The sequence below is a fragment of the Schistocerca americana genome, chromosome 2 (assembly GCF_021461395.2).
Source record: "Schistocerca americana isolate TAMUIC-IGC-003095 chromosome 2, iqSchAmer2.1, whole genome shotgun sequence".
Lineage (NCBI taxonomy): Eukaryota > Metazoa > Arthropoda > Insecta > Orthoptera > Acrididae > Schistocerca > Schistocerca americana.
In genome coordinates this window covers 811266889-811293719 of record NC_060120.1, presented here as the reverse complement: position 1 = coordinate 811293719, position 26831 = coordinate 811266889, and positions in this window count along the sequence as shown.

Here is a 26831-nt window from a genome sequence, read left to right as displayed (position 1 = left end):
CCCGCGCTAGTGGCCGGCTGCCTTAAGTGACATGCGTAGGCAGTGTCTCCGCGCGCTGGCCAGGGGGTGGTGAGGATTTGAACTAATTCAGTTGGAGGGCGGATGTCATGGTGACTGCACTGCGATATCAAAGACGTGTGTGCTGACTGTGTTGGAGAACAAGTGATGACCGTACTGCTTGAAATAAAGTCTTCAGTCCCTTCTCCCCTGCAAAATCAAAGGACGTGAGCTCTGCAAGATCCATGTACTAATTTATATTTACGTGACAAACCCTAATTCTAGGGATATATTTTAATTTTGACAAACGGATCTACGCCAACATTTGTAAAAACGGCGATGGTACATTAGTCCTTACTAATGTAAAATTGCCACCTTCTGAAGAAGTCAAATTTACATTTGTCGAAACCTAGGTAAAGAATTCTTTATCCATTGCAACTGGTCGGCTGTTTATAATTTTATTACGTGGAACCGTTGCTGTTGTGCAGATATGTTTAAAACACTGACGTGAATTACGTTACTATAAGTGTAGTTTATTACTTGACACGATTATGATAGGCTACAAGTGAAAAAAGATAAGTAACGGAGAAAGCTCGTACATGTGATCAATTATGGTGTTGGGATTTGAACTTGTGATGGATTTTTGTTATGGATGTAAGGAAACTGGCTTTCTCACTGAGAAAATCGGACATCTTGAATAAATAATAAATGATAATAATAAGTAGAAGTACAGTTTTCGAGAGAATATCATGTTGGAATTTGAATTTGGCGCAATTTTCTAGTGGAGGTAGGCCTATGATAATAAATGATAATGAATGATAATAAATGATAATGAATGATAATAAATGGCAATGAATGATAATGAATGTTAGTAAATAATAATGAACAATAATAAACAAAAGTAAGGTTTTGCAGCCATTATCGTGTTGGAATTTGAATTTGGAGGGAATTTTCTAGTTGAGGGAGGTCAATAATAATAAATAATAACAAATGATAATAAATATTAATAAATGATAATAAATGATAATGAATGATAATAAATGACAATGAATGAAATGAATGTTAATAAATGATAATCAATAATAATAATAAAGATAGGCACGGTCTTTGCATGCATTATCGTGTTGGAATTAAAACTTCCCGCCATTTTTCCTTCTGGAGGCTTAGGTTATTGGACATAGCACAATTGGGCTATTTTCCCGCCACAATTCAAAATGTCTGCCATGTTTTCTGAAGGTTAGGTTAGTGGACGTAGCACAATTGGTATGTTTTCCCGCCAAAAGCCGCCATCTTGGATGACGTCATGTGATGTTGCTAACTCTACATGCCGCCATCTTTGATGACGTCATCGCCGCCATCTTGAATAAATTTGGCAACAATGCAACGTGCACTGGCACATACTTAGTCCCCCTACTTGCGGACACTCCGCGCAGCTCGTTCTATCTATCTTTGCCACATAAGTTCCAATTGGAATTTAGACTGACATAGCAGTTGACATCAGGTTTCATGCAGCTCTCCGTCCCTAGTACTATGAGGGCATTGGTAACGTTAATAAAAGAGGTTAGTTCCGAGACCTTTTCTTCAGATCCTCCAGCAGTTAACTAATGCAATGTTGATATCTTTTTTCCCATCTACTGCTTGTCTAGGATCATGACACATTTCATCGAGTCTGCGGACGGATTTCTCTATCCAAGAAACCCAAACGTGCGCGCCACACATACTCCGCTACTCTAGTAGCCGCTTGCTGCATGTAGCGCACGCATTACTTGTTAAGGGGAGGCCTGCAAATCTCCTACCAATAGCGGAAGTCGAGAAATTGGCATCCGATACCGTTGCAGAGTCATCTGAGCCTGTGGTTTAGACTCTCCACTTTGCTCCAAACTAGAGGACCATGATCAGTTCTGGGAATGACGCTGCAAAATTTCAATCAGCGGGCCAGGCTGGCTGTCTTCACAAAATCAGTCAGGTGCCTGTAGGAGCTGAGGATGGCCTTTGAACTCAGCCGTTATCTATGCCTGTATCAGCTACGATTTGCAGGCGGATCCACAAAGTGCGCTCAATTGCTGCCGGCTGAGTCTGCCCCCTTTCTCTGACGAGAATCCTCGCCAGGCAAACACAGCGGACGCCTTCTTTCCCGACATGATCTCTATTTTTCTGAGTGGCTCCATCATCTGCCTTGTCCAAGCCGATTAGGTAGATCGGCCACAGTCCCAAAAGGCGAGGCATTTCCTACTGGCTCACATGTAGTTTCAGCAGCTGGCAATACCTCAGACCTGTTTTTGAGACGTAAGGGGACAGCTGTGTGGCCATTACCCACTTCCGCGATCCGACCACAGATTCGCGACCCCACGACTTTTCGCCAATAATTATTAGGTAAATGTCGACCAACCGAGAGGTGCGCACCGGAGGACGCAGCGTCATCAGCAGTCCCAAGCGACGACGTTGTTCATGCCTACGTCTCTGACGAGACTCCATAGCATTCGTCTCACACGCCCCAACACCACCACAGTCGGGCAGCAGCCTGAAGCCCGTCGATCGTGCCCAAAACAGCTCCCAGCTGTTCATGGAGTGCGGCCAATTCCCCCTGCATCCACACACAGCAGCTGCTGTCCTTATACAATCTTTAATCCATTAGTGTCTCAATCACAGGTAATGTGACACTAATCCAGTGCTGATATGAATAACGATATAATACAAATTACGTAAGTCGGTATTCTTCCCTTCGCGAATTAAACCAGTCACGAAACTTTTAGATTTATTTATAAAAAGTACTGTCGGAAAGTTAATTTCTCTTGATATCGTGAGAATACTAGAAAATAAATTGGCAAGAATTTAATTATAACGATATTTGACAAGAACGATATGTTTTTCGTCGACAGGATGAAGTGTAGTGAAATTTCGCTAGCCAAGATTTTTCCAATTGAAACAGAGCAGTCGGGCGGTGTGACCGAGCGGTTTTAGGCGCTTTCTGGAACCGCGCAACCGCTACGGTCGCAGGTTCAAATCCTGCCTAGGGCATGGATGTGTGTGATTCCTTAGGTTAGTTAGGTTTAAGTAGTTCTAAGTTCTAGGGGACCTCAGTCCCATAGTGCTCAGAGCCATTTGAACCATTTTTGAAACAGAGCAATCCACGTCTTCGTAGATGAGAACGTATTGTATAAATTAACACTGTAGATATCGTTTTAGGAAGAATGTCATAAATTAGACTTAAGGATAGTCTCCTTTCAATAATCGTTAATACAGAAACATTTTAAGAGGTTTTTAGAACAGTCACAATAGATCTTCTGATTTTTATGTTCGTAATTTTCTAAGCAAATGATAACATACAATTCTTTCCGTCTGGTATAAATTCTGTTGCCTCTTTACCATTAAGTTTAGTGACCCTTAGTCCACTTCAGAATTTTCTCAGTGTGTCATGTTTGTGACATTAGCTGTGAAGTTTATTCCATCTATAATTCTTACTGTTTATAAACCCTTTGGTTTTCTGATTTTTAATCACTTTACCTTCTACGTAATCGTTATTCCATTAGATCACTTTAACATTTCAAGTACGATCGTGATGTAGGATGTTTCTTCAATTTACTACTGTGGTCAATGAGAGTGTGTCCGATAACTGGCAAATGTGACATCCAACTACATTCGTGTGACACTTGCCTTCACCAGTCATATTGAGTTTGAAATAAAGGAAGAAGGATTGTGGTACAATGTCTTGTCGAGAACGGGATTAGACGCAAGGCACAGCCTCGAATGGGGTGGTGAAGAAAGTCGTCTGTACCCTTTAATAGGATTGATCTTGGCATTTGCCGTAATAGATTTAAGGAGATCACCGTAAATCTGAATCACTGCGACCTGATGGCGTTTTGAAGTACCATATGGCAATTTCATAATGAGAAAATAGTGGGTAAGCTATAACAAGTATTATCTCAAACTATGGCCTATATACGTCCATGTTATTGATATACACTCCTGGAAATGGAAAAAAGAACACATTGACACCGGTGTGTCAGACCCACCATACTTGCTCCGGACACTGCGAGAGGGCTGTACAAGCAATGATCACACGCACGGCACAGCGGACACACCAGGAACCGCGGTGTTGGCCGTCGAATGGCGCTAGCTGCGCAGCATTTGTGCACCGCCGCCGTCAGTGTCAGCCAGTTTGCCGTGGCATACGGAGCTCCATCGCAGTCTTTAACACTGGTAGCATGCCGCGACAGCGTGGACGTGAACCGTATGTGCAGTTGACGGACTTTGAGCGAGGGCGTACAGTGGGCATGCGGGAGGCCGGGTGGACGTACCGCCGAATTGCTCAACACGTGGAGCGTGAGGTCTCCACAGTACATCGATGTTGTCGCCAGTGGTCGGCGGAAGGTGCACGTGCCCGTCGACCTGGGACCGGACCGCAGCGACGCACGGATGCACGCCAAGACCGTAGGATCCTACGCAGTGCCGTAGGGGACCGCACCGCCACTTCCCAGCAAATTAGGGACACTGTTGCTCCTGGGGTATCGGCGAGGACCATTCGCAACCGTCTCCATGATGCTGGGCTACGGTCCCGCACACCGTTAGGCCGTCTTCCGCTCACGCCCCAACATCGTGCAGCCCGCCTCCAGTGGTGTCGCGACAGGCGTGAATGGAGGGACGAATGGAGACGTGTCGTCTTCAGCGATGAGAGTCGCTTCTGCCTTGGTGCCAATGATGGTCGTATGCGTGTTTGGCGCCGTGCAGGTGAGCGCCACAATCAGGACTGCATACGACCGAGGCACACAGGGCCAACACCCGGCATCATGGTGTGGGGAGCGATCTCCTACACTGGCCGTACACCACTGGTGATCGTCGAGGGGACACTGAATAGTGCACGGTACATCCAAACCGTCATCGAACCCATCGTTCTACCATTCCTAGACCGGCAAGGGAACTTGCTGTTCCAACAGGACAATGCACGTCCGCATGTATCCCGTGCCACCCAACGTGCTCTAGAAGGTGTAAGTCAACTACCCTGGCCAGCAAGATCTCCGGATCTGTCCCCCATTGAGCATGTTTGGGACTGGATGAAGCGTCGTCTCACGCGGTCTGCACGTCCAGCACGAACGCTGGTCCAACTGAGGCGCCAGGTGGAAATGGCATGGCAAGCCGTTCCACAGGACTACATCCAGCATCTCTACGATCGTCTCCATGGGAGAATAGCAGCCTGCATTGCAGCGAAAGGTGGATATACACTGTACTAGTGCCGACATTGTGCATGCTCTGTTGCCTGTGTCTATGTGCCTGTGGTTCTATCAGTGTGATCATGTGATGTATCTGACCCCAGGAATGTGTCAATAAAGTTTCCCCTTTCTGGGAAAATGAATTCACGGTGTTCTTATTTCAATTTCCAGGAGTGTACATTTGGTGGCACAGAGTAAGAGTTTTGCGTTAAGAACTGCTTCCCAAGGATGTGTCGCTCGCAGTTGACATTTGCTGCCAACAAATGAGATGCCTGTAGTCGAGAGTAGCAAATGCGACCTGGAAGACAGCACCAAGGACCTTCGTTGACAAACATGCCTAATGCACTTCTTCTAATGTGGCGCCCACACGTGCTGACCTTTCTTCACCCTTATTGATCATCCACGAAGAAAGTTAGTTTATGTTTTCTTTTGTTTATTTTTGTTTGTTTTGTTTTGGTGATTGCTCTTTAATGTGGGTTAATTCAGAATCAGCAAGTCGCTAAATGCACGGGTTTGAAAAACTACCTCTACATCATTAGATGGTTTTCGAACACGAGATAGAATATATTGTTGACAATTTTTCTGATATTTGTGTCTATTTTGTTCAATAACCTAACGGGAAACGCTCTTAAAATGCACTACACTAACACAACTGGTGTCTCATCATAATACCGTACAAAATAAAGTCTTTTTTCACATAGAAGTAGTTTTACAGGACTACAATGTAAATACAATTACGTTGCTGTGAGAGTAGTTGCAGAATATACTACAGTTAACACAGAATTCAGTGGTACGATTTCATTAGCAGATTTGTGTATTATCAGTAGCAGTTCCACAGTGTTTTATGTTTCTTACCTTTGGATCCACCGGTTATTGAACTTAGCGAGAAGTCTTACGATGACAAAATTTAAAGATATCGTTCTAACTTCGATATAGATGTTTCTAGCTCGCTCACGGATAAGGTAAAATGTTACTCTTGTTACTCTGGAATCAGTTTGGAACTGAGAGCTACCGCTTCTTTCTCTTTACAGTGCGTCGACATTTTCATGGAAGAAGCGACCGACTGAAGCGTTCATCGCCTTGCCCTTGTGATTACTGATAGAAGTGATTCGCAGTGTAGGCAATGAGACTAGCTGTAGTTGCTGTGTGAAAGTAATGTCCCCTGTCCGCAACGTGTATACGATAAGCCGATGACATACCTAAGTGGAATTCATCAGAATCTTTTATTGGCATATCACGAATAAATTAAGTGAACCTTCCAAGACAATTATCAGTCATTCCAGAAAGTAAGAAAGCTATCACAGCGTTACCAGACATATTCCACTGTGTTGTCATGAGACTATGACAGACATGGCAGAACGATTATGTTTATACAGGCAATGTCTTTCTTGAGTGGGCTAACAATTTCGGAGTGCAGCTTGTGCATCAACAATGCAGCGGCTTAATTACTTATTCAACTCTGTCGCAAGGGGTATTCTAGTATTTATGGTGAGTGAGAATGGGAAGTTTCTCAGACCTCCGCAATGCATACGGAAGAAAATAAACGTGATCCAATAAGTTACAGATCCATTTCATTGACACTGACATGGAGCAGGACGGCTGAAGAAATATTGTGTTGCAGTGTTATGAAATACCCCGAAATATACTACCCACTGACATCAAACCAGCGGCGATTACGAAAGTATCACTCTTGTGAGACACAGTTGGCCACGTCAAGTATCTGACGTATTGTGTACAAGAGCTCTCAAACTCATTCCATACTCACAAAGTTTCAAAATGGTATCATTCCTCATAAGCGGATTCCAACCACATTGATTCGCTATGGACTATTCTCATTTGTGGACTGAATTCGTGATTTCCTGTCTGAAAGGTCACAGTTCTCAGTAACTGACGGGTTTTCACTCAGTGAAACAGAAGTGATGAGTGTTATTCCGCAAGTAAAATTATGTAGACCTTCTGCTATTTGGAATACATATAAACTAATTATCAGACAATCAGAACATTTGTCTCACATTTGTTATAGGTAATGCTGAAATCTGGCAAAGTCCTCAAAAGAGCAAAGCTAATTTGCAAAATAATGTTAAAAACGTATCTTCACGTTACAAAACGTGACAATTGACCCCAAACAACAAAATGTGTGAGGCTCTCCACGTGAACAGCGGAACAATCCCGTTATAGTTGTTTTCTTACACGATAAATCAGTCACATTTAATGGTTGTCAGCTCAGCTAAATATGTAGGAGCTACGGTCAAAAATGGTTCAAATGGCTCTAAGCACTATGGGACTTAACATAGGAGGTCATCAGTCCCCTAGAACTTAGAACTACATAAACCTAACTAACCTAAGGACATCACACACATCCGTGCCGGAGGCAGGATGCATACCTGCGCAGATGACACAAGTATTGCAATAAATAGTATGTCGAGTGTAGTTCTAGAAAGATCTGCTAATGATATTTTCATGGATATTAATAAATGGTTTAAAGCCAACTCACTGACATTAAACTTCGAAAAGACTCACTATATGCAATTCAGAACCTGTAAGAGGTTTCCACCCAGCATATGCATAAAGTATGAAGAAGAGCAGATAGAAGAGGTTGACAGTCTTAAATTCCTGGGATTACAACTTGATAATAAATTCATTTGGGAGGAGCACACCACAGAACTGCAGAAACGCCTTAACAAATCTGTATTTGCAATTCGAGTGTTAGCAGACATAGGCGACATGAAAATGAAAAAGCTTGCATACTTTGCCTACTTTCATTCCATAATGTCATATGGTATAATATTTTGAGGTAACTCTACAAGTCAAACAAAAGATTTCAGAGTCCAAAAGCGTGTAATACGCATTATTTGTGGAATAAATTCACAGACGTCCTGCAGAAACCTCTTCAAAGAACTGGGTATACTAACTACTGCCTCTCATTATATTTATTCCTTAATGAAATTTGTCCTAAATAATATATCTCTTTTTCAAACAAACAGCTCAGTTCATACATACAATACCAGGAACAAAAATGATCTGCACAAGGACTTAAAAGCACTTACTTTAGCTCAAAAAGGGGTCCACTACTCAGGAACACTCCAACAATTTGCCAGCAAACATAAAAAATTTAGTTACAAATAAAGATCAGTTTAAAAGGAGCCTGAAAGACTTACTAGTCGCCAACTCCTTATACTCCATTGACGAATTTTTTAATAGAAACAAATGATGAATTGTATATTCATACTATTAGTATTGTTATTTCAGCTTCTTTTTAAAAAATTGACATGTTCCACATCCACGAGGATCTCCTCAGCACGGATCTATAAAACGAAAAACTAATCTAATCTAATCGAACCGTAGGAGCAGCGTGGATCCGGACTGAAGGGCTTGGAACTGCTCGGCCACAGCGGCCGGTGGAGCTACGATCACGAACAACTTGAATTGAAACCATCCTATGGAATATATTGTGGGAAAAGGAACCCAAAGATCCCGTTTTATTTTCAGAATACGTATAAGATGCAGCAAATCAGTTAAAGTGAGCGCCTACAACACACTTTCTCGTCATCTTCTTGAGCATTCATGCGTGGTAAGGGATCCCTACGAGATAGGACTGAAGGAAGACATCGAAAATTTCAAAAGAGAAGAGCTCGTTTTGTATTATCACGAAATAGGGGAGATTGTGTCGCGGATGTGGTAAACGAGTGAAGATGGAAATCATTGAAAAATAGGCGTTTTACATTGCGGTGAGGTGTTTTCACTAAATTTTAATCGCCAACCTTATCTGCTGAATGCCACGATATTTTATTTACCCCATCATACATAGGAGACACAACTATTGTGATAAGACACATCAGTGCTTGCACGATATTTTCAGTCGTTCATTTTTTCCACGCGGTTTTCGAGAGTGGAATGATAAATAATGCTTCCAAGCACTTAATTGTGGACTGCGTCGTATTTATGTACGTGTGGAGGCACATGTCAAGGGAGGGGCAGCAAGAACGAGGGAGGGATCTAAGAATAGACAGGAGACCAGAAGTGCAAAACAAAAGAGTGAAAAGCTAGCAAAGTTTACCCTACTTAGACAGATGCCACAGTTCGTTTTATCTTAGGACACAGAAAAAAGAAAGGAGTGGAAATTCTGGAAGTTTGTGGTAAGTTCTATGGGACCAAACTGCTAAGGTCATCGGTCCCTAGGCTTACACACTAATTAATCTAACTTAAACTAATTTACACTAGCGACAACACACATACCCATGCTCAAAGGAGGACTCGAACCTCTGAGGAGGGGGGGGGGGGGTTGTGGGGGAGGGGGTTAACTGTGGCAAGTCGCCCTAGACCGCATGGCTACCCCTCGCGGAAGCAAGGAGTGTTTACAGAACGAAGAATTTATTATAGGTAAGGGCATGCAAAAGAATGTGGTTTCATAGGTTTTTAGAGGAACGACAGAGGACAGAGAAGATAGCAGAAATTAAACGAGAACGTGATTTCTTTATAACATTTTGGGAAAATGGAGTAGAAGGGGAACTGAAGTGATAATGTAAGAGAGAGAAAGAGAGAGAGAATGGAGGAGAAATTAGCAATGAATAAATGTAAGACTAAATCATTGGCATAATTTTTGGAGGACGCAGAGTGTATTAATGGATGGAGGGAAAGAGACAGATGTATTTGAAATAACACAAAATACTTTTAAAGCGACCAACTAATCTGATTACTTTGTAAGTATCTAGACAGGGTATAAATGAAATAAAAATAGAATATTTAACAAGCTGTATATTCAAAATAAAATCACTTTAATTAAAAAGGCAACACAAAGGAAAAATAACTGAAATTTTATTTTATCTGCAGTCAAGTGATCTTCCACTGGCTCTAAATGAGGAAAAATAAAGAAAACAAGCGGCATAACAAAACGTTTAATGACTCTAATATTTTATCCAGAATACCACACTATTTTGTACTTCTATCATGAATCTGTAAGCCATCAGACGTAACAGCATGAAAAAGCAAGAATGCAGTTCACAAGAGCGCCCGCTGTAGTTGGATAGTTTCGTGGCGATTTCTCTGTTAACTTTCTGGTGAGCTCAGCCACGTGTTTTCCAACAGCAGCCTATCAGCGGTCCATGGTCGCCAGTCTGTGACGTGGATTCCAATCGTGGAGAGCTGCTGCTGAAAGAACACAGATTTGTGAACTGGAGAATGGTCCTTTTGCAGTGTGAAGTTCCCTTCTCCGTACATCAGACAGCGACAGAAACATCACATTTTCCAATATGTTGGCGTACTGCATGTTGTCAAGGGTTCCTTCTATAGTATGAAAAATTTCTGCTCCTCTCGCAGAAATCGATCCCCAGGAGCAAACGGATAGACGCCCGTTTCTTCTCGTCATGGGTACATATTCGCGTCGATGGCGAGACCATTACGGTCTGTGAACGACTCTTGGGCCATCGTTAATGGTGGAAAATCTCGTCAGCGAACATGACGTTTTCAAAATGGCTCTGAGCACTATGGGACTTAACTTCTGAGGTCATCAGTCCTCTAGAACATAGAACTACTTAAACCTAACTAACCTAAGGACATCACACACATCCATGCCCGAGGCAGGATTCGAACCTGCGACCGTAGCGACCGCGCAGTTCCAGACTGTAGCGCCTAGAACCGCTCGGCCACTCCGGCCGGCTGACGTTTTCCCACGAAGCACTCAGACAAAGCTCCACAAATGCCACCCGGTTTAAGACATTGTAATCGCTGAGCTATTGTTTCATGGTGATCATTTTGCGTGCAGTCCAGCATCCCTCAACCTTGGGAAAATATGACTCTGTTCTTAGATATTAGCTCTCTGTCTTCCTATTGTGAGCTCACTCTTTTCCTGCTTGAGCAAGGAGCTCGTTGGAAGTGGCTCTTTCAAGGTAGTTCTTCTGCCATCTCGGTGCAGAAATATGTGGCACATCGTACCTCCTCCCAACTTTTCTGATGGAACACCCACCTTCTTCAATAAGAGTGACGACTCCATGTCGCCGGCCGCGATGGCCAAGCGGTTCTAGGGGTTTCAGTCCGGAACCGCGCGACTGCTATGGTCGCAGGTTCGAATCCTGCCTCGGGCATGGATGTGTGTGATATCCTTACGTTAGTTAGGTTTAAGTAGTTCTAAGTTCTAGGGGGCTGCTGACCTCAGATGTTAAGTCCCATAGTGCTCATAGCCATTTCAACCATTTTTTGACTCCATGTCGAGTTGATCCCAGTGAGCCATTGAAAGAGATGGCCAGATTTGTATTTCTTCTTGCCACGCCTGTACAGATGCCAGGAAAGGAAGCAAACATATTTATGTCAAAAGCAGTGGCAGAAGCCTAGCATTGAACTGTGGCCCTTCTGGCATCCTGAGCGGAGGACTGTTGACCCATCACCGCCGGCCCGCTCGCTTGTCACCTCAGCACCAAGCTGCAGCTAACTCTCGCCAGCCTGTAAGTTATCCAGCCTGCCTGCCTCGTAGCTCGCGAGTCTAGTATAGGCCCGGGCCACAAATCTATGCTCACCCCTTGACGGATCAAATACACTGAAGCGCCAAAGAAACTGGTGCAGGTATGCGTACTCAAATACAGAGATCTGTAAACAGGTAGAATACGACGCTGCGGTCGGCAACGCCTGCATAAGGCAAGTGTCTGGCGCAGTTGATAGATCGGTTACTGCTGCTACAATGACAGGTTATCAAGATTTAAGTTAATTTGAACAAGGTGTTATAGTCGTCACACGAGCGACAGGACACAGCATCTGCGAAGTAGCGATGTAGTGGGGACTTTCCCGGTGGCAGAATGTCAAAATCGTGAGACGATAAAACCACTCGGCAGACAGGTTATTTTCGTTGTTTATCTGTATTAACAAATGTATAACCCGGGGCACTGCCCTAGTCGCAAGCTGGCGTTCTAACGCCACCCAGGGGCAACAAAAATTTGGTTTTCGATATTTCATAAAATTGTTGCTCAGATCTAAAAACAAGAAAATGTTGTCATAATCTACTTATTAACAGACATAATCTTATATTAAAGTTTTAACATAGTGAGTCAAGTATTACAATTAAAAGCTGTGTATTTGTCTTGAGGAAGCATAAACCACAGTGCGCAAATTACTCTGCAGAGTGATTTGCGCACTATGGTTGCTCAAGACAAATGCACAGCTTTTAATTGTAATACTTCACTTACTATGTTATTCATCCAGTATATCAGAATGAGAGCACTTAATGACTTCCGACAATCTTAAGGTATAAATTTAAACCTTTTCTAAACGTTTTCTCATTGACACCCATCCCCTCACAAAATGCTGAAAGAAAAAAAAAAGTAAATCACTTCCTATATTTTCGCTGTTCATGAAACAAAACTTCAGCATTAGATATGACGTTTCAATTTATTACTTATTTACTGCTAACTTGATTAGGTATGCGCATACATGTATGACTGAATGTACCTGCCAAATTAAGCCACTCTACGACAGACATATCATACATGTTGATACCCCTGAAGAACTAACTTTGCTTACAATGGAGCGTAGATTACTAGAAGTTGTAAAACTGCCGTAGGCTATGTAAGTAAGCGTAGACTATACTTGTTTAACTAGTACCATTGGTCAGTTAAGATTGCAGCTTCGTTACCTGTACACTCGGTGCGTTGCATACCAACTGGGCGTTACCTCGTTTCTGTCGCTTTGTTTGGATATGCGATAAGTGTCTTACTAGATTCCCCTAGAAAGCGTAAGCGGTGAAGCTGTCAGGGTGAGTGAGAATATATAAAGAGCCGTCCGTATAACCTATGGAACTTTTTTGTACTACATACTTATTCTTCTGTTACTTAAAATTAACAGCCCTTATAGGAAAATTTAGGTTTCATTCGAAAACTGTTTACCTTTTGCGTGAAACAGAGGGATGTTATAGTAAAAAAACAACAATAGAGATTCATCATATAACGCTGTAAAACGCAATTTCGTAAAAGGAGGCAAAATAAAAAAAATAAAAACCTACGAAACAAAAGCATATCGTTCGTCGCCTCAATACTTCGTCGATGTTATATAAAAAAAGGGCTTGTGTTGTTCATAAATAACTTCCGCACGTATCAATAACAATAGGAAACTCTTGCCTCTGATCATGACGAAGAACGTTCTACTGAGAACAAAAACTACAAAAAAACACTGATTTTATATTATTGTGCATGTAAACTAAAAAAAAAAGGTTCAAATGGCTCTGAGCACTATGGGACTTAACTGCTGTGGTCATCAGGGCCCTAGAACTTAGAACTAACCTAAGGACATCACACACATCCATTCCCGAGGCAGGATACGAACCTGCGACCGTAGCGGTAGCTCGGTTCCAGACTGAAGCGCCTAGAACCGCTCGGCCACACCGGCCGGCTGTAAACTACACTTGCATGCAATTTAATTGCTATAAAAGCCGAGAAGTTACGCGATCAAATAATTTTTATTACTTATAAAAAGCAATTTATATAGTGTAAGGTAATAGAATAGAAAATGTTGTAACAATGAACGATGTGCGGTTCTAATAATCTGGAAAACAAACAAACAAAGAACAAAGAGAAATCGTCGACTCCCAGTTTTTCTCTCACACCTTCATTTACGACCAAACAGTGGTTTTGATAGAGCGCATCTCTGTAAACTACCTATATTATACTCATCGTGTGTTTGATAATGACAGCACATATTTTCAAACGTCCGCAACTCGTGGTCGTGCGGTAGCGTTCTCGCTTCCCACGCCCAGGTTCCAGGGTTCGATTCCCGGCGGGGTCAGGGATTTTCTCTGCCTCGTGATGACTGGGTGTTGTGTGATGTCCTTAGATTAGTTAGGTTTAAGTAGTTCTAAGTTCTAGGGGACTGATGACCATAGATGTTAAGTCCCATAGTGCTTAGAGCCATATTTTCAAACCTTTTGTAATCTTTTTCTCACTTACAAGCATATCGTCAAATATGTGAGTGCAGGCTTTCTCGGCGAATTTCATATATGAAGTATTCACGGGTTGTCAGCCGAGTAGCGTCGTCATCTCGTAGTGACGACGCTACTCGGCTGACAACCCGTGAATACTTCATATAAAACCAAAAATATTTAACGCATTAACCCATTTGTAATCAGACTTTTGAAAATAATTTTACCGTAAGAATTCAAATGTTTAAATAACACAGAACAAGTTCACGCAAATGGGGTGCAACAGTACTTGGCAGATTTTAATTGCGATTGTGATGGACCGTCGGTATGGAAATGCATTTAGAGCGGTAGTACGGTGTTGAGGGAGGAGGGGAGGGGCGGGAGGGGGCGGGGAGAGGGGTGAAGAGGAGGATGATGGATGAGGGGTTGGAGAGGTACGAGCACTCACCGGCTGCGATCTCCTATGCGAGGAAGCCCCCGCCTCGCCACCCCTTCCCTACCGACCCAAAGTCCAGCAAGCGCGTCGCAAGCGATCTTGGCCGCTGTTTCCAAATAAGTGTATGCAAACTGCGTTAACTCGATACGTGTCCGTAACGAGGTTAGTGTGTTTGAGCAGGAAACTGGCCGCTGACGCAATTAGCGCAAGAAGCCCTCTGACAAAGTGTTTGATGGTCAAGTCGGGCGGGCGAGCTAACTATCAGCAGTCTTGCCGTCGCCTAACTGAGTTTGCCGGCCGGGCCAGGTGGACCCGCGGCGGCCGGGCGGCGCGCGTCTTCCGGCGGGCGCCACTTGCCCAACTCCTGCGTCCACCCAAAATAAGTTAGCCCGCCACTCGCCGCAAGGCGCAGCCGCGGCCGGCGGCACACTGCCGCTCGCAACTGCCCCAAGTGCCCTCGCGTGGAAACCCCACCCTCTCCTAGTATACAGAGAAGTTGCAGCATTAGAAAATTGCAGCGAAATGCAGGAAGATCTGCAGCGGATAGGCACTTGGTGCAGGGAATGGCAACTGACCCTTAACATAGACAAATATAATGTATTGCGAATACATAGAAAGAAGGATCCTTTATTGTATGATTATATGATAGGGGAACAAACACTGGTAGCAGTTACTTCTGTAAAATATCTGGGAGTAAGCGTGCGGAACGATTTGAAGTGGAATGATCGTATAAAATTAATTGTTGGTAAGGCGGGCGCCAGGTTGAGATTCATTGGGAGAGTCCTTAGAAAATGTAGTCCATCAACAAAGGAGGTGGCTTACAAAACACTCGTTCGGCGTATACTTGAGTATGCACATCAGTGTGGTATCCGTACCAGGCCGGGTTGACAGAGGAGATAGAGAAGATCCAGAGAAGAGCGGCGCGTTTCGTCACAGGGTTATTTGATAATCGTGATAGCGTTAATGTTTAGCAAACTCAAGTGGCAGACTCTGCAAGAGAGGCGCTCTGCATCGCGGTGTAGCTTGCTGTCCAGGTTTCGAGAGGTTGCATCTTTGGATGAGGTATGAATATAATGCTTCCCCCTACTTATACCTGCCGAGGAGATCACGAATGTAAAATTAGAGAGATTCGAGCGCGCACGCAGGCTTTCCGGCAGTCGTTCTTCCCACGAAACATACGCGACTGGAACAGGAAAGGGAGGTAATGACAGTGGCACGTAAAGTGCCCTCCGCCACACACCATTGGGTGGCTTGCGGAGTATAAATGCAGATGTAGATGTAGGTGTGTAGTGTATCTCCTCGCCGATCAAAAGATACCAACGCGGACATCACCTCAGATATTAAGCATTTATTTCTGTATATAACTCGGAACGATTACATCTACACCGTGCATACACAATTAAATGGTCACTTTTGTCTCCCACTGCGACGCAGATGTTTGAAATTTGGCTTAAAAGCGAATACAACCTTCCTCAGTAAAGGCACAGCTGTGACGTCGCCCTCGGGCTCAGCGACGCTTCAAACAGCAAGGTGTCGACACATGTTGTAAGTAGGCTGTTTAGGTTTTCATGTTGGTAACGCCACGTAGCGCTCCGTATGAAAATCACTGGCTGTGCTGTGAGCAGTCTGTGGCTGGTTGGCATTGGTGGAATATTCGCTATTGTAGTGTTGGGCAGTTGGATGTGAACAGCGCGTAGCGTTGCACAGTTGTAGTTGAGCCACCAGCAGTGGTCGATGTGGGAGAGAGCGGACGATCTGGAGGTGTGTCCTTGAGAAAAAACGAAATTTGTAAGACTGGATGTCATGAACTGATATATAGGGTGTCCCAGCTATCTTGTCCACCCAAAATATCTCTGGAACAATAACAGCTATTGGAAAACAGCTTTCACCGGTATCAATGTAGGGCTGGGGCCCATGAATGTACATATTTGGAAACATTCTAAAACGAAAGCGTATGTGTTTTTTATCACAAACTTATGTTTTTTTAAATGAACCTCCTATATTTTTTCTTCAGCAATCCATAGCATGAGAAAGCACATACACATTGGCGTTGATTGCATCGCAATATTCCCATTACATCCCGAGATATTGAGACGCGAAGTTGACGCTTGAAACACCCGACATGCGCTGCTAGCGCACGTCCTGCGGCTCAGGCGTGCACCCCATGCTGCCCGTAATCGCAGCAGACCGTATTATTCGTTTCGGACCTCTTGATAAGTATGGAGGTGTGATTACACATGTCAATCACATCGCGATTACGGGCAGCATGGGGTTCACGCCTGAGCCTCAGGACGTGTGATTGACATGTGTAATCACATGAAGAAAAAATATAGGAGGTCCATTTAAAAAAACATAAGTTTGTGTTAAAAACACATATGCTTTCGTTTTAGAATGTTTCCAAATATGTACATTCATGGGCCCCAGCCCTACATTGATACCGGTGAAAGTCGTTTTCCAGTAGCTGTTATTGTTCCAGAGATATTTTGGGTGGACAAGATAGCTGGGACACCATATATATATATATATATAAATGACTTTTGTACACTATTAAGGTACATACATTGTTTGTTCTCTATCAAAATCTTTCATTTGTAACTATGCTTATCAGTAGTTAGTACCTTCAGTAGTTAGAATCCTTTATTCAGCTGGCAGTATTGGTGCTCGCTGTATTGCAGTAGTTCGAGTAACCAAGATTTTTGTGAGGTAAGTGAGTCATGAAAGGTATAGGTTATTGTTAGTCACGGCCATTCTTTTGTACGTATTATTGAAAGTCAGAACGCGTTACGCTAAAAATATTGTATGCCAGTTTACTGATGATCGGAATAAGTAAAGAGAGAAATGTCTGAATACGTTCAGTTTTGCTCAGCTGTTTGAAAATCAAATAACGCAAGGGGTTTACCAGCACAGTAATTCATAAATTTTTCCAAGGGAAGATTTCAATGTAAGGCCAGGACGCAAAAGTTCATGTAAGCTGTAAGGTGGCTTGATGATGTCACTAAATTTCACCACAATTATCTGCAATGCCCCGCGGACGTCTTACGCGATGGGGATGTGGTCACATTCCATTTCACATTTCACACCTTCTTTGGACGCTCCTGCGATGGAGGTCGCATTAAAATCAAGCGGTTTTCCTGTGAGTAGCCGGAAAAAAAAAACATTCAGACGCCCTGCAGCTCATAAAATGTTTCAAATGGCTCTAAGCACTATGGCACTTGCATCTGAAGTCATCAGTACCCTAGACTTAGAACTAATTAAACCTAACTAACCTAAGGACATCACACACAACCATGCCCGAGGCAGGATTCGAACCTGCGACCGTAGCAGCAACGCGGCTCCGGACTGAAGTGCCTACAACAGGTCGACCACAGCGGCCGGCGTCTATCGCTCAGAACTGACAAGAAAAGGTCCCAGGGTGTGGTATAAAGGGCACCAATGAACCCACTTTTCCCTTGGCGCGTTGACTCCCACACATGTCGCTGTCGAAGACGACAATTTGCAGTCTGATGTGCAAGCCAATGATGTTTCTGGCAACCTTTGACATACCATGCGGACGACTGAACCCTTTTTTAATGACACCGTGGGCCTAAAACTGCACTGAACTTGATCTGACATCTTTAGCGAGTAGCGTGATTGCAAAGTTGTGTGGGTGGCACCTAGTTGTTGGTGAAATGAGGATTTTAGAGGGACCCTTGACCGTTTTATTCACACACGTGTCAATGTCGCAATTTCTCGTGATAACGCTACAATATGGCGTGGAACGGAACAGCTGAAAACCATAAGCACCCTTTGCTACTTCCGGTCAAGTTCAAATTTCGACCGGCCGGAGTGGAAGAGCGGTTCTAGGCGCTACAGTCTAGAACCGCGCGACCGCTGCGGTCGCAGGTTCGAATCCTGCCTCGGGCATGGATGTGTGTGATGTCCTTAGGTTAGTTGGGTTTAAGTAGTTCTAAGTTCTATGGGACTGATGACCTCACAAGTTAAGTCCCATAGTGCTCAGAGGCACTTGAACCATTTTTCAAATTTCGTCGAATGATTTTGATCGGTCTCTATTGCTTCCACTCTGTACACCAGAGCAAAAGTTGCTGCCACGCTACAGTCCAAAGGAGTTAGATCACATTCAGTAGTTGTCTTAGGTTACTAAGAATGTCGTACTGTTGCTCATCCCACTGCAAGCTATCTTTTTCGACCTCGGAATGTGTGGGAATCAGCGCCCCAAGGGAAGAAATGCTTTCATTAACGCCCTTTATGCCATCACTGAGCCTTTATCGTGTCCGTTCTAAGCCGCCGTGTGTCTGCAGTGCTTTCCTATGCCACCCATAATGAAACCGCGTAATTTCAACGCTGGGAGTTGCAGTGGGGTCAAAAGAAGGGGTGTAATGAGAAACTAACCACTTCTACATCGATTCAATGTAATACGTCCATGTTTAGTCAGCCTATAACAGCCTGTTTAATCCACGTGGTGAAGTAGTATGGCAGGGTACCGGTGCTTATCTACAATACACTTATGGATGTACACTAAGGTCACAAAAGTCATGGGATAACTCCTAATATCGTGTCGGACTTCCTTTATCCCCAAATAAAACAGCAACTCAGGTTGCCATGGACTCAACGAGTCGTTGCTAACTCCCCTGCAGAACAACTGAGCCATGCTAATTCTACTGCCGTGCACGACCGCGTAAATGTTCTTGGTGCAGGAATTTGTGGCCTCTCGATTATGTTCCATAAATGTTCGATGGGATTCATGTCGGGAGATCTACTTGGCGAAATCATTGGCTCGAATTGTCCAGAATGTTCTTCAAACAAATTGCGAACAATTATGGCCCAGTGACATGGCCCAGTATCATCCATACAAAATCCTTCGTTGTTTGGGAACATGGAGTCCATGAACGGCTACAAATGCTCCCCAAGCAGCCGAACATAACCATTTCGAGTCAACGATCGGTAGAGTTGGACCAGAGGAACCAGTCCATTACAGATATGCACTGACCACATCATCATGGAATCACCACCAGTTTACACAGTGCCTTGTTGACAACTCCAGTCCATGGCTTCTCGGGGTTTGCGCCACACTGGAACCCTGCCATCAACTCTCACCATCTGAATACTGGACTCATCTGATAAGGCCACCGTTTTCCTATCATCTAGGGTCCAACCGATATGATCGCTATCCCAGGAGTGGCGGTGCAGACGACGTCGCGCTGTTAGGAAAAGTACTATGTTTGGGCATCTGCTGCCATAGCTCATTGACGTCAAATTTCGCCGCACTGTCCTGACGAATATTTTTGTCGTACATCCCATATCGATTTCTGGTTTGTTTCATGTAGCGTTACTTTTCTGTTCGTACTGACAACTCTACGCAAACGCCACAGCTCTCGGTCGTAAAGTTAAAGGCATCGGACACTGTATTGTCGATGGTAACAGGCAGTACCTGAAGTTTAGTGTTCTCGACACACTCTTGACACTGCGGATTTCGGAATACTGAATTCCCTAACGATTTTCGAAGGGGAATGTCACGTGCGTCTAGCTCCAGTTACCTTTCCGCGTTCGAAGTCTAGTAATGCCCGTCATGCAGTCGCAAGCACGTGAGAAACCATTCCACACGAATCACCTGACTATAAATGACAGCTCTGCATATACCCTGCCCATACATACCTACGTACGCAATACTAGCATCATCTGTGTATGTGCATATCACCATCACATAGCTTTTGTTGCCTCAGTGTACTTCATGAAACAGTATAGCTGTGATCTGCTTCCCCGATACTTTCGATGATAGAAATTGGATTCCGAAATCTATCATATATGTTGGGAGAACCAGCAATATAAAAATATGCAGCTTGAGGGATGTAATGTTCCACATAAAATAAATTTCGACTGTGTGCCTCCAAAGTGCTACTGTCAACAACTGCCGAGAGATTATAATTTGTATAATTCTGTTGAAGTGGAATGTAGCATGGGCATGAGAGCGATAAGGTGCTGAAATCAACATGTGGTGTTATTGGATCTAGCAGAAAATTGTCTCCATGGTACATATTCTATGTATTCTTGAGACCAGACCGCTTTCATGTTTTTCCTACCTTTATCATACCTCTTGTTTGGAGATTACTTTCTTTATTCATTGACCACTGTATATTAGCTACAGCCTAGCTCTCAACTTCCAGTAGTTAGTTCAGCAATATCAGTTACACCATGGCCAATACTCAGAAGGAAGAAAGTACACTTTCAGTGCAGAACACAAGATAGTAACAGCGGAACTCAATACCAGTACCAGTTGATATATCTTGCAACAGACATTTGAATTCAAATCCAGGAGGAAGTATACTAAATGCTCTCATCAACTACATTTTTAAATTGTCAAATCACGTGGATGTTACTCACAGATTGGTCTCAATTGAGAATCAGTAATTTATTTCAATACAAAGGCGATTGTGGTACATAAAGAAATTAATATTGTGAAACGTCTTAATATTTTATAATAGACACAAAAGATACCTTTGTAGATCCATTATTCGTATGAAACATTTTTACATATCTTCCTAGAGATTAGAAAATCACTCTGTTTCAGCAAATCAGTACATAGACATGATCAGCTGTTTATATGCAGTCTGTAATGAAATATTTGTAGCAAACTTATAAGAAAATAATACAAAATATATATTTTTTTAGAATGAACAAATTACTAATTAACACTATAGGCAATCACTGCTGTGGAAACTCAAAGAAAAGATTATCTTATATCTAACGTTCATGTTATTCTTTCATCTTTTAACAGTAATAAACTGAAGACGTAAGGTGAAACCACATATTTGCATATATACATTAGGATAACAAATTTTACCTGTCAGAGTCAGTTTTTTTCCATTACTCTTACTAATCCTCCTGAAGATAAGTGTTTTTCAAAATACACCCATGAGAGACACATACAAAATTATCTGCTCATTATGAATAAAACTTCTTGATACCCTGGTTAGGGTATAACCCTTTCACCCTTTGTTCCTGGGTACACTGAAAGATGTGATCATGGACATGGTATTTGCAGGTTGCTGGTTGCTGCTTCCTTCTTTGCAAGAATTAACCTGTATTAATTGTACACAGCCACGGTCTCACCATGTCAGTTTTAGACAAAATATAATTCTTTTCTCATCTTGTCTTTTCAGTCATATTTACAAGTGATGTGTCCATTTTATCTTCCCGTCGTATTTCTTCATTGGGCATATTGGCTTGTTATTGTTTCCAAGGAATCAGATTGAAGCTACGGTATATGTAAAATGAGGGAATACTTTGTAGTTGCATGTAAATCCACATATAATACTGGGTTCACTCCCACACACTCAACAGTAACTGTTATGGAGTTCAGAAGCTTGTCCCGTTTGTTCTGGTGCAAGATGTTCTGATTCCATTGACTTGTGGTGCACTTGTTCGGATAGTCCAAGCAATTCTACTTCCTCTACTTGGGACCTGCTGGCTTCCCAGTTCTCCTTTAGTAATAATTGTATTCCTGCCCCTCAACATCGATTGTAGCTAACTTCTTTCCATCAAGTCTACATGAGCTACAGCTTCTTTGATGCAAAAACTGACTTTGCTCTAACAGAGGTCCTTCTATTCGATGGTTTATATCCAAAGAATACATCCTGTCATTAACTTATTTATGATGAGGAATGCATATCTTATTGCCAAATTTCATGTCTTAAACTCTAATATAGTTCGTATCAATGTATTATATGATCGCGTGCCGGTTACTCCTATGACCTTGCAGAGCTGTGGCTCTGTCGAATTTGGATTCTATTGTTGATGATTACTATTCGAGTTATAGCGAGAATTATAGAGAGATACTGGACGACTCATATTTGTTCCTTGCGCGTCATGATTGTTATTATTTGCGTCAACATTGTATTGGTTCGCAGCTTGCACGTGAATTTTGCCTTTGTTTCTTCTCGACCACAAATCTTCTTGGTCCATGTCAATAGAGTCAAAGATGGATGTGAATTCCTCTAAATTGTCTTCCAAAAAGTGTATAATTTTCTCTCAGATTTCAACTGGTAACTTAGCCTTGAAATTTTGCAAGATATCCTGATAGATTTATTGAGATACAGCTCAAAATATATTCTCAATTATTCTGTCCTAAATCAGGAGAGTTATGGACTGAAAACTTCCTCTTAATTCGTTAATGAGTACATTTACACAAATATAAGGTGAGGAAAGGCTTCTCGAAATCTTCATATATTTAACATACATACATTACATCGATTGCCCAGAAGAATCGGTCTGCTTGGATGCATCCTGAGACATAGTTGATCTGCTGCTGAGTCCATGACCTGAGTAGTACACCACTAACTCTTCTACTAATTATTACTGGATTAAATGTCTTCTTGTCTGGCGAAAATGGCTGTAACTGACGGTGCTTCAGTAATTCTTCCTCCCTCAAGATGTTCACGCGGACAATCACTGGTGAAGCATTTGTACGTGCGTTATCAAAACCATTGTCATGGTTGTTACTATAGATAGATCAGCTAATTATCAACGAAATTCACCACAGACGCGTAATTGAGGTGATATTTAATTTTTATTTTAGTTTGACTACGAGTTTCAGTATTCCACTATGCAATCTTCAGGCCCCGTACGCATCTCTAAAATAATAAACTATATTGTCATACAGTGCCGTATATTGCTGTCGTGAATTCAAAACCGTATCCCAGGTGCTTCATTCGAAGACTTGTTTGATATTGGCGAATTTCATTGATAATTACTTGACCAGCTGATGTCCCCTATTCAGACAGAGACATATCAGTTGGCACAGATTGATTCAGGACCTGAAGTCTGTTACCCGTATTCCTGTCGAGCTGCGGTACGACATTCTCTAATAGCGACCTGAATCTTTTGTAGATCTTCCGAGCAAGATTCGACAAATGGTTTAATTTCGGTTTTTCACTGAAAAAAAAGTCGGACTCTCTCCGGTCACGTACTCCTTGCAAATCTTCTTTCAGTTGGTTTCAAACTGGTGAAACGCCAACTGAAAGGTGTTCAACAGCCTCTCTGAGACTCTTGTTGACGCAATGAATTACTTGTTGTTCCTTTCTGAGCCTAATTATTTAGCTTACTTGAGAATTTTTCCTGTTGTTCATCAAACTTTTGTTCCATAACGTTATCGAAATCTTTTAATAATACCTTTTCTGTTTCCGCCAAATTTCCTACAGTTGTCTCTACTTCCTTAGCAAATCCTGAACTTCTAGATCAACTTTTGGTAAGTACACGGGAAACAGTTCTTGTGTTTTCCGAAATTGAGCTAACTCTCGAGAATTATCGGATAGTTTCTGTGCAACATATTTCACTTCGGTACTCACATTTTCAAAATCTTGCTTTGTTAGAAGATTCTAAGACTGCAACATATCCAATTGCTGCGTAGCTACATTGACAACTCTCAATGACAAAAGTCTTAGCTGATACAATATTTCGACCATGGTATCTGCAACTGTTTGATTTGATACTGCAGGCTGTTCCACTTCATCTACCTTCGTAACACAGTGAACATTCGATTCCTGTTCGCATTTTGAAATATTATTTGGTCTTGACCGCATACTAATAATCTCAAACGCAGTTATGAAAATCACTGTATTCAGATTTTAAAAAATAAAAAATTTAAAGGAATTACTAGTATTATCCAAAAATTACTTTGAAGACTCTAGCAGTTGAATAGAGAAACTGTAAATCTAATTTCTTCTACTATTGTTGAAGTTTCTTTACAAAGAAAACGGTGTTACAGGCAAGTGAGGCCTAATAGCAAATCCTGAGTTTCCCTGATTACTGATGAATAGCACCATGAAGTTGATTGTGATGGACCAGTACAGCACAGCTCTGCAGTCTATATAGCTCTGCTCAGTCGTCATGAAACAAATTACAACACATGTATTAAAATACATGCAAGTGCATCTCATCGAACTCCTGAATCTGAGTAACACCCAGACACCAGACCATGTTGTAGAGGGCATATACTAGCGAACCGACCAGGCTTTGCACGGGTGGCACTATTTTGGATTAGCATTATTTTGGATTTTTTGTAAAGATGTCAGTGTTTTTAGACCATCTTTGGGTTCCTAAAGCTCAAAACAGCTGTTGGACTTAAATTCATAATACTCATAGATAATTGCTAAACTTCACCGGTTTCTGAAATCGCAGCGACTGTTACTTCACTGTATTTCCCGCCAGATACCGCCTTCTCTCTAGCTGACCAGCTTGTAGTTCCCATTGCTGCCATGAAACGTCACTCCAAACGCCAATTAAATAAATTAATAAATAAATATATTACACACACGTCATTACTATGGACAGTAACTAATTATAAACATATATCTTGGTCGTGAAGCGATCAGTGAAAACCGTGTCAATCACCCTACATTAGGCTCTGATATTAGCCATTACGTACACACAGAGGAACGCATTTGAAAGACAAAGATACATACACTATGTGATCAAAAGTTTCCGGACATTTGACTGAAAATGACTTACAAGTTCGCGGCGCCTTCCATTGATAATGCTGGAATTCAATATGGTGTTGGCCCACCCTTAGCCTTGATGACAGCTTCCGCTCTCGCAGGCATGCGTTCAATCTGGTGCTCGAAGGTTTCTTGGGAAATGGCAGCCCATTCTTCACGGAGTGCTGCTCTGAGGAGAGGTATCGATGTCTGTCGGTGCGGCCTGGCACGAAGTCGGCCATCGAAAACATCCCAAAGGTGTTCTATACGATTCAGGTCAGGACTCAATGGAGGCCAGTCCATTACAGGGATGTTATTGTCGTGTAACCACTCCGCCACAGGCCGTGCACTATGATCAGGTGCTCGATCATATTGAAAGATGCAGTCGTCATCCCTGAATTAATCGTCAACAGTAGGAAACAAGAAGGTGCTTCAAACATCAGTGTAGGCCTGTGTTGTGATAGTGTCACGCAAAACAACAAGGGGTGCTAGCCCCCTCCATGAAAAACACGACCACACCATAAGACCATGGCCTCCGAATTTTACTGTTGGTACTACACACGCAGGTAGATGACGTTCACCGGGCATTCACCATACCCACACATTGCCATCGGATCGCCAGATTGTGTACCTTGATTCGTCACTCCACACAACGTTTTCCCACTGTCCACTCGTCCAATTTTTACGCTCCTTAGACCAAGCGGGGCGTCGTTTGGGTGGGTTACGAGCAGCCACTCCACCATGAAATCCAAGTTTTCTAAAAAAAAAAAAAAAAAAAAAAAAAAAAAAAAAAAAAAAAAAAAAAAAAAAAAAAAAAAGCTTTGAGCACTCTGGGACTTAACTTCTTAACTTCTAAGGTCATCAGTTCCCTAGAACTTCGAACTAATTAAACTTAACTAACCCAAGGACATTACACACATCCATGCCCGAGGTAGGATTCCAACCTGCGACCGTAGCGGTAGCGCCTAGAACCGCTCGGCCACCCCGGCCGGCCAGTTTTCTCACCTCACGCCTGACTGTCATAGTACTTGCAGTGAATCCTGATGCAGTTTCGGATTCCTGTTTGATGACCTGGATAGATGTCTGCCTATTACACACTACGACCCTCCTTAGCTATCGGCGGTCTCTATCAGTCAACAGGCGAAGTCGGCTCGTACACATTTGTGGTCTACGTGTCCCTTAACGTTTCCACCTCACTGTCACATCGGAAACAGTGGACCTAGGGATGTTTAGAAGTTTGGAAATGTCGCGTACAGACGTATGACACAAGTGACACCCAATCACCTGACCACGTTCGAAGTCCGAGAATTCTCTCACGATGTCTAATGACTACCGAGGTTGCTGATATGGAGTACCAGGCAGTAGGTGGCAGCACAATGCACCTAATAAGAAAAACGTATGTTTTTTGGAGTGTCAGAATACGTTTGATAACATAGTGTATGTGTGTGGCTGTGTGTGTGTGTGTGTGTGTGTGTGTGTGTGTGTGTGTGTGTGTGTGTGTGTATTCCACTGTTTCATTCCTCTGGTCACGGGTTTCGCTATACTACCTTTGCTAGTCCAGTAGTCCGCTAATCGAGAATCACGAACAATATTACGGTCAAATGCATACGATGACCAGCTTCATTTCCTACTAAGTAGGGTGTGAACAGAAGCATACATTAATTTATAGACGAAGTAAAGGAACCTGTACAGAAGGTAAGAGGAGCATGACTGATACGTCGTAACAAACACAGCGTGCAAAACTTACTCTCCTTTTTAATATGATGAAAGGGGCAAATTTTCTAAGCTCCTTGTGCCTGAGCCTCCATACTGATGAATCTCAAAGC